Source organism: Mus caroli, chromosome 14, assembly GCF_900094665.2.
Source record: "Mus caroli chromosome 14, CAROLI_EIJ_v1.1, whole genome shotgun sequence".
Lineage (NCBI taxonomy): Eukaryota > Metazoa > Chordata > Mammalia > Rodentia > Muridae > Mus > Mus caroli.
This window is the reverse complement of record NC_034583.1, coordinates 88,006,813-88,016,866: the sequence shown is the minus strand read 5'-3', so window position 1 is coordinate 88,016,866 and position 10,054 is coordinate 88,006,813. Positions and strand designations below refer to the sequence as shown.

At 35.7% G+C, this 10,054-nt stretch overlaps 1 pseudogene; it reads left to right on the top strand.

Annotated features, from left to right (window-relative positions):
• The first annotated feature begins 6,503 nt into the window (after nucleotides 1-6,503).
• LOC110309730 lies at nucleotides 6,504-7,116 on the top strand (annotated as a pseudogene).
• Nucleotides 7,117-10,054: the final 2,938 nt, after the last annotated feature.

Genomic DNA, 10,054 nt, shown 5'->3' with positions numbered 1-10,054 from the left:
TATTATAATACATATGAGTTATTAATTATTTTAATTAAAGAACTACAATTGTTACAGAAAGTGTGTCAGACATGATCCATAATCCAATCTAGACAGAAAAGATAATTGGAAGCCACGGACTCTGTGGACTTTGTGTTCTATACGGACGATTGGCTTATAGGGACCATTGATTTCAGTAGTGTAATTCTCTTTTTAGAAATACTGAGTAAAAACCAGTGGGGCATGGATAATAATTCTAGGATCAAATGAATCTGCACTCATGCAACATTAATTTAAAAGAAGACCCTACCTATTATGTTTATTTAAATAACCTTTTGGAATACTTAAAAATGGGGAGAAAATGGATAGCCATTGACCTCATTAACAATACAATATTTACTTGATTTTTTAAAAGATTTATTTATTTTATGTATTTGAGTGCACTATAGCTGTCTTCAGATTCACCAGAAGAGTGTATTGCTCCCATTACAGATGGTTGCAAGACACCATGTGGTTGCTGGGAATTGAATTCAGGACCTTTGGACGAGCAGTCAGTGCTCTTAACCTCTAAGGTATCTCTAGATCCCCATCCCTTTCTTTTATCAAAATTAAAAGAAGTCATGGTGGGTTCTTTCACACTTCTAGGTGATTGATCCCATAGTGTTTGCAGGTTTCAATGGTGACTGGATCAGATCAACTGAGGAATCCAGAGCTCTCTCAGGAGAAAGAAGAAACATGTGGGGTGGTCACAGGAAGCATGGTAACTGAGCATGCAGGTTTAGGGTGAGAGATGTGGACTCACTTTTGTGGTCTATAAACAGCTACCAATGTATGACTGTAGTCAAATGTTAAAAAAGAAAGGAATCTCACTTTATGAATTAAAAAGGATACACAGATTTACCAAAAAAGGTATTTTTTCTACAAAGAAATGAGGACTGGATATAAAATATTTTTTAATAATCCTTAGTATTTGATATGTATTCAAGCATGATTTTTATTGACCTGAAGAGGTCAAAAAAGAGAGTGGAGGTTGAGCATTTTTCAGCAAATTTTCAAACTTCTGAGCAAATCTATAATAATAATAGTGCTGATAATGATAACAATAAATATCTAAATAAATATCATAATTATATAATAATAAATGTTATCATTATTATTTTTCATCTAATATCTACTGCCTTAGGTCTGATTGAAATCAACCTGGCTTTCTTTTCCTGCTTGTTTCACTTTTAGTTTTTGTGCTTTATCAACACCTTCTTGTATAGCTAGCCTGTTTTACCAGAGGTTCTTATTATGTGGGTCACAACACCTTTGGGTAGGAAAATTACAGTTATGAAGTAGCAATGAAAGTAGTTTTATTGTTGTGGTTACCACAACCTGAAGAAGTGTATTAAAGGGTCACAGTATTAGAAAAGTGGAGAACTACTAACTTATAGCATGTGTCTAATATAAGTGTATGGTAACAACAACTTCACATTTCATTTTAATCTCTAAGTGCTTCATTTTACCTTCCCCAAATTTGTCTTTAAAAATATGTATTAGTTTAATCTTTAAATGTATAAACATGTAATCTTTGAATATAACCAAAAAGCAGAGATTATTATGTCTTGGGCTAGACTTGAGTAAGAATTGCCAGGAGGGAAACATGGGATTGATTATGTTAACACTTCAGAGCATTTTCTCATGTGATGCTGAAAAACGATGAACAACTGCAGTAAAATATTAGGTGTTCTTTTTATAATACTACTAATGCACGAGACCCAAAAATGAGCAAAAAATAAAAAAAAAAATTAAAAAAAGAAAAAGAAAGAAAAATACAATTCATTAGAGGAAATAGTTTTACTTTTGCATTTATTTATTAATATTTCCTTTTTTTCCTAAAAGTGAATCAATCTAGTTTTGAAAGGATAAGCACTTGAGAATGCTAAAATAGATTAAAAGATGTGAAGACAGCAAGACACTCGGAAAAAAAAAGGGTAGGAAATTAAAATGAATTTGGAATAGAGGTTACCATAAAATATTCAGTGTCTATAGGCTTATGTAATTGCTAACCACAAGCCACAACTTGTACTGTCAGCTTTGCCCAGCCAAAACAAGGCAAGGAAAGCAAGTATTTGCAGTTTCTACAAATATCTTAAGATTTATAAAAACAAAAACAAACAAACAACAAAACAACAACAAGGCCTATAGAAGAGGAAGTATTTCTATTCCTGTTAGGCAGACTGGAGTTAAACTTCAATGATCTATATGTATATGATACTTAATCACAATTCTTGGGCATGTTTGTAAGAATTTCTATAAAAATAAAATGTGTAATTTTGAATGTAACTTGCAGATATTATAGAAGTTAACATTTTTAACATTGTGCATATAACCATGTAATTTGCAGGTATATATCCAGGTAATTCTAAACGTGGTTGTATAAATTGCAATTCTAATCCTACATATCTCAAAATGTATAGATTTATTTTCCCTAGGAAAACATTTTAGCCTTAGAATGAAATACCACCTTTCCTCTAATCACTCCAGAGGTAATAACATGGTGCTGAGAGAGCTTCTTCTACTAAAACCAGTCCAAGTGATGAGCCCATTATAATTTAGGGTGTGTTCCATCCTTTTGAAAGAGGTAATTCCACATGAGATGACTGTAATAGATACAGTATGCTGTGATGTAGTATACAATAATAGAGTGTAATATACCATTGTATGACTGTGAGCCTCAGAATGACAGTGCTGGGCCAAACGACTTAGGACGATCAATTTGATTTACACATAAGAGTTGATGCAAACCAAGGCACCTGAACATCATGAAATCCATTTAGTTGTACCTGCAGTGATGGAAGCCTAGAAAATAGTCATTTTCTTTCCATCTTTTCTTGCTGTTCAATTTTGGTTGAGTGCCATATAATGTACTGAAATAAACTGTCAACATACACTTCTGCTGTTCATTGGCAAAAAGCATCGCTGCTTTCCAGGTGTTTGACAAAGTGTCTATGGCATCACCACAGAATCTCATAAGTAGCAAATTAGATGTATATCATGCTATAGTGAAAATGCCGCTCTGCTGATAATACTATCCATGTGTACTTTTACATCTATGATTTCGTTTAAATTCAATTCAACACATATTTATTGAGAGACTGATGCCCAAGTGGTATGCTGAGTGCTGGGGATACAAAAATGAATAATACATGGTCCCTGCAATTGAGACAGTCACAATTTCCTGAGCAATGCAGGTGTAAAACAAATAAATTACAATAAAATATGAAAATACTTTCAGATGCAGAAGGAAATGTGCTGTGGGAGCAAAAAGAAGAGATCAAGTAACCAATAGGGAAGTTACTAAACAGGTGTCACGTGACCTGGATTGACCAGGACTAGAGCTTCATCCTATTCCAAGGAGAGACAAAAATCTTAGAATAGAGTTTATTTTTTGAGAAGATTACTTGAGCTTCAATGCCTTGTAATAAAAAATTTAGATATAGATGAGACCACGTGCTAATTATGCATATGTGAATGATTTTTTTCAGATCCTTTCATTGACATCTGTCTCTGGGCCCCTTGAGTATTTGTTTCACTCAAGCTGCCATTTTAGCATGAACTCTATGTTGATACAAACACAGTAGTGAATGATCACACAAGGGCATTTTCCCCTTGTTTCTACACATACTTTATGCCAATGTGATACAAGATATGGGTGTGACCTGCTTGACTTCTATCTTAGTTAGGATTTCTATTGATGTCATGAAAGAACAGGGCCAAAAAAGCAAGGTGTAGATGTGAGGGTTTATTTGGTTTACACTTCTATATAGAGAAGTCAGGACAGGAATAAAACAGAGCAGGAATCTGGAGACATGCGCTGATATAGAGGCCATGGAGGGATGCTGCTTATTGGCTTGCTTCCACTGGCTTGCTCAGCCTGCTTTCTTATAGTAACCTGGATCACCAATCCTGTGACAGTAGGACCCACCATCAGTCACCTTCTCCATCTATCATTTATTAAGAAAATGCCTTAGAGACAAATCTTGTGTAGGCATATTCTCAACTGAGATTTTCTATTTTCAGAGTTCTGGCTTGTGTGTCAAGTCGACCTAAGACCAGCCAGCACAATATATTGGTATCCACAAACTTATAGTACAGGGGAGCCAGCAGGTAAGTTCTTTTACCTCTTTTTCAAAATGGTGCTCATTCATTTATACAGTCTTAAAACACTGTTTGAGGTAATTTATCATTACATCAGAAGAACATTTGCTAGCCATGGGTACCATCAGCTTAATTACAATCCCCTTGTCTTATGACCTCTTGTAATTTGCTTGATTTCTTCATTCTTACTTCCCAATGAATGTATCCCCTGATAGAATAGTGGCATCACCACCTGAAAAATAAATTATATCACAACCAAGAAAGCTGTACTTCTTGAGGTTCAAGCTGATGAAAAGAAATCACTCAATTATTTCAATAGGAAAAATTAACATAAAAATATGAGTTGCTATAGTGACACAGAGTAACAGAGAGCTGGTGAAGTAGAGTGATGCATAGAAATGGTAACTAGCAAATAGAGACAAGTCATTACCCATAGAGTGGGTATGGGAATACACCAAGGATTAGCTGATTAGCTGGGGTTGCTTAAGGCCACATCACTAAAGTAAACAGACACCTGAGACAGCAATGCTTGGTATCTAAGGCCACAGATGCACAGCAGGACCTTGTCAGTGTAAAAGGGTCCATGCTTTAGCCATGAATCCTGTGGAAGATGGACAAGGGAGAAGCCATCTTTACGAACCTCAATGAGCAAGCTAGCCAGGAAGAACTTGTAAAATGTCTATCCACTGCCCTCTACTGATGAAGCATTAGGACCACAGCACAAGGGCCTACTGTCTTAAGGGCTCAAATCCATTTTATCCAAGTAGACAAAAAGATGTTTCACCCCTATGTAGGGTAAATATTAGTGAATTGCATCTGACAGACAAACTAGGACAACATTGCAGAAGAGTGTTACAGAATATCAAGTGATTGGTAAACTGGTCATACTGTTTTAGAAGTGTACAGAGAGATGTGCTTGTGAGATGAAAAGATAGATCAGAGAATCAAAAAGACTGTTCATACATGTGTGCATTTTATAGTTATTCTTTTGTTTTTGACATATTGTATTGTTCAATAAGAAATAATAAAATGATGTGTAACATATATCATAAGGTAAATATTTTTCATAATGTGTCATTCATATTTTGCTAGCATAACGACAATTACAAGAAGATATCACATATTCAAGAATAGTTCTCATCCATTAGAAAAATATATCTACATCGTCAATGTCAAGTCAAAAACACATTCTACGACTCCTGACACGATATAAGGAAGATATAAGACCATCCCGATGTTCTTCTGATTAAAAAATGCAAAATGTGAGTTAAATGCAAAATGTAAGTTAATCTATCAGGAAATAGATACAACAGCACTGATGGACAGTGATCAAAATACCTTACTTTTAAGTAAGTGAAAAAGATGTGAGTAAACTGAACTCACTAATTATATATTTAACATTGTCAAATAACATAGTCAAGAAAAATCATTTAGCTCAATGGGGAATTTCTAATATGGGATCATATACAAGGCAATATTATTTCGATTTTAATTTTAGTTGTAATTGTAATTAATATTTTTATTTTTGAGAATTTTATAAATGTATATACTATATGTTGTTCATATTACTCTACTCTTCAGTCTTTCTAATGCCTCCACTCCTCTTCCCAAAATATCTTCCTCCCAGCTTCATGTTCTCTTCATTTTTATCATAGTATATTGTGCCTGATTAATGCTGTCCCTGTGCACGTGACTGATCTATTTTTGAGGGAATCAAACTATCATTGGTCACATCCATAAAGAAAATGACTCTCCTTCCCGTTTCAGCCACCAACTGCCATTAGCTTCTCAGCTAGGAAGAGAGCGTTATGAGGCCTTACTTGATCTGTGCTGGAATTTTGACAGGCTTGGTTTTGTGCATGTAACTACATCTACCATAAATTCATGAGTGCAATGGCTATATCATGATTAGAAGACAGCATTTCCCAGCACTGTTTTATATCCTCCGGGTCTTACATGGTTTCTGTAGATTTATCCTTGATGCTCCCTGAGTCTTTGGGGGAAAGGTTCTATAGATGATGATGCCCAATTTAAGCCTGTACTCACAGTCACTTTAATCGGTTGTCCTGTTGCCTAGTGGAAAAATGCTCCTTTGATTAAGACTGAGGTCAGACCTATGAATAAAAATAAAAATATGCAGAGAACAGTCTGGCTGCAGGATTATTTATCAAAATAAGAGTATTAGAACCCTACCCAGGGCTTATGAGCTCCCGATCATGGGCTTTTAACTAGATTTAAAGCATCAAGTTTGGAGGCTGCGTCTGGCTTCCACTCTCACAGCCATTGCTGTACATTGAGCTCCATAGAGACAGCCCTGGGGCAAGTGAGAGCCGGACCAGCACTGGGCGACTCAGTGCCTCGTGGAGGAAAATCAACTAAATATGGGCAAAGGAGAGCCTAAGAAGCAGAGAGGCAAAATGTCTTCATATGCATTCTTTGTGCAAATCTGCCCGGAGGAGCACAAGAAGAAGCACCCGTATGCTTCTGGCAACTACTCAGAGTTCTCCAAGAAGTGCTCAGAGAGGTGGAAGACCATGTCTGCTAAAGAAAAGGGGAAATTTGAAGATATGGCAAAGGCTGACAAGGCTCGTTATGAAAAAGAAATGAAAACCTACATCCCCCAAAAGGGGAGACCAAAAAGAATTCAAGGACCCCAATGCATCCAAGAGGCCTCCTTCGGCCTTCTTGTTCTGTTCTGAGTACTGCCCCAAAATCAAAGGCGAGCATCCTAGCTTATCCATTGGTGATAGTGTAAAGAAACTAGGAGAGATGTGGAACAACACTGCAGCAGATGACAAGCAGCCCTATGAGAAGAAAGCTGCCAAGCAGATGGAGAAGTATGAAAAGGAAGGATATTGCTGCCTACAGAGCTAAAGGAAAACCTGATGCAGCGAAAAAGGGGGTGGTCAGGGCTGAAAAGAGCAAAAAAAGAAGGAAGAGGAAGATGAGGAGGAGGAGGAAGAGGAAGATGAAGAAGCAGATGATGATGAATAAGTTGGTTTAGCGCAGTTTCTTTTTCTTGTCTATAAAGCATTTAACCCACTTGTACACAGCTCATTTCTTTTAAAGAAAAAAATTGAAATGTAAGGCTGTGTAAGATTTGTTTTTAAACTGCACACTGTCTTTTTTTGTATAGTTAACACACTACCAAATGTGTCTTTAAATAGCCCTGTCCTCGTGTTATTTTCAATAGCCACTAACCTTGCCTGGTACAGTCTGGGGGTTGTATATTGGCATGGAAATTTAAAGCAGGTTCTTGTTGGTGCACAGCAAAAAATATTTATATATGGGGACAGTAGTTTGTTTTTTGTTTTGTTGTTGTTGTTTGTTTGTTTTTATTTTGTTTTTATTTTTGGGTTTTATTTTTTTCATCTTCAGTTGTCTCTGATGCAGCTTATATGAGGATAATTGTTCTGTTAATTGAATACCACTCTGTAATTGCAAAAATAAATAAATAGATAAAATTGTGGCTGTTTGTTGACATTCAGAATGCTTCTATATAAATATGATTATATATATATAAGTAAATATGATTATATATATATACATATATATATATATATAAAAGCATCAAATTTGAAATTTCTCTTTTGGGGTAAGCCCTGGAGCCATGACATCATTCCGCCATACACATCCCACCTTGAAACTCAGTCTTATAGAATTCCGAGTCCAGTGCTAATTAAGACCATTGGCAATTTTACTCTTGCAGTGGCCTGCACAGCACTATTTACAACTAAAGTTTGTGGTGTCGTCATCATGAAGGGCTTAGCATCCTAATTTATGGGTGCCACTGAAGAACAACAACCAACAACAACAGCTTGCATTTTTGAGGTTGAGGGACTTCTGTGACCCCCTTAATCAATAACTTGTAGGAAGGCATCAAATCTGGCCCTGAGGTTTTCTGTTTAATAACCACTTTCTTTTGTGAATATCATAGTCCATCCATGTAGTGTACTTCTATTCAAACTCCTTAGTGTATAATTAGCTTACAAATAGTGGGTCTCTATAAGGCTTTACCCTGCATCCTTAACTTGTTAACCCACTACCTACACACTGGTCATATGTTTCTTCTTGCTTTGGTACTCATTAAACCTTTAACTCCCAGTGTTTTGTTCTCTTTTTTCATATCATATGTGTTCTATCAATCCTTCAAATACATTAATTAATACTCATTTCAACTAGGGTCTAAATAGATATGTTTAAGATTCTAACATTTTATATAATGAAAATAACAATCTTTTCATCTGGTACTTCAAAATATATTCTATAAAATTGTTGTCTGTAGTTGCTATATCCTAGGCAATAGCATATCAGAACTTCTTAATTTTATTTAATTCAAATTTAGAAATCACTAAGTAGCGTCTTCCCACTCATTTCTACATATATTCTTCTACATATACTCTTCTTTTCACTGCCTCTAGTGACCAGCATTTTATCCTCAACTACTTTGAGATGGGCATTTTTATGTTCGCTCTATAGATGTAAGAATGTGATACATGCCATTTTAGCTGTGGCTTACTTAGCTTCACAGAATGATCTCTAGTCCCATAAATTTGTCACAGTGGTAGAATTTCTTTCTATGTTAATAGGTAAAACATACATCATGATTATGTTGACGGGTGGTATGGCTACATAAATAGTGTGTGTTTTTCTAGCTTTCTGAGAAACTTCCACACAATTCCTCATAGTACATGTGCCAGGTTCCACACATATCAGCAGTAAATGAGTATGTCGTCTCTCCCTATGCATATTAGCATTTGCCATCTTTTTTTTTTTATCTTGCCTATATTGTCTAGGGTAAGATGAAAGTAACCAAGCACTATCTGATTGGACTTGAGGCCCACTTCACAACATAGAACCAATATCTGGCTCAGTTATTACACCAAGGACTTCTGGCCAGATGTGTCATAGGCCATTATTCTATACTACTATTCTAATGAGATAATAGTCATAAACTTATGTGTAACAGCTTTTCATTACATCATAGATTACTGCATCTTGATAACAAACTCATAAAAAGATTTTTATGCAATAGATAAAATTAACAGACACTCAACACTTAGTCAACACACAGAGTATAAGTGATTTGGAGTGCTCAGCACTAAGTGGGACACATATTACACAACACCTCCTTAAGGATCATTGGGATAAAAAAGGGAAAGAATGACTGTAAGAGCTGGGATGGTGGATGACCACAAGGAAACAGTATTCCTGGTATAAAAGAAGGCAACTGACATAGAAAAACTCACAGAACTGAGACAAAATGAACAATACCTGAATACTCTCAAGCCAGAAAAAAATCAAACCATGGAATGGGGAGTTGGTCACAAAGTCTCAACTCTAGGAAGAGCTACTGATAATTGACAACTGCTAGGAAAGTGAAAGGTTACTTTCTTTAAGGATTTGGTCCCTAAAATGTATAAGATTCTACAGTAAATATACACATACTTAAGAGTATAAATGCAGTCCTAATATGACTTGATGGACTTAAGAACAAATATAGATACAAAGTTGGGTGACTAGGAAAGAGGATTAACCTAAAAGTAGATTGAGGAAGGAGATAAGATCAAAATACAATGAACTTAATTTCCAAAGAATTAATGCAGATGAGTATATCCGTATATAGATGAACAAAGTGATGTGTGATTAATAGGTAGATAGATAAATAGATGATAGATATATCGATAGATAGATATATGGATGAATAGATAGAATTTTCTTTAGTCATTTAGCAGTTGACTTGAGGTTTTCCTCTTCTTCTCTAGACTTAGATATATCAGACTTAAACTGGTGATCCTGCAATACCTCTCCTGGGTATATATCCAGAAGATATTCCGACTGGTAAGAAGGACACATGCTCCACTATGTTCATAGCAGCCTTATTTATAATAGCCAGAAGCTGGAAAGAACCCAGATGCCCCTCAACAGAGGA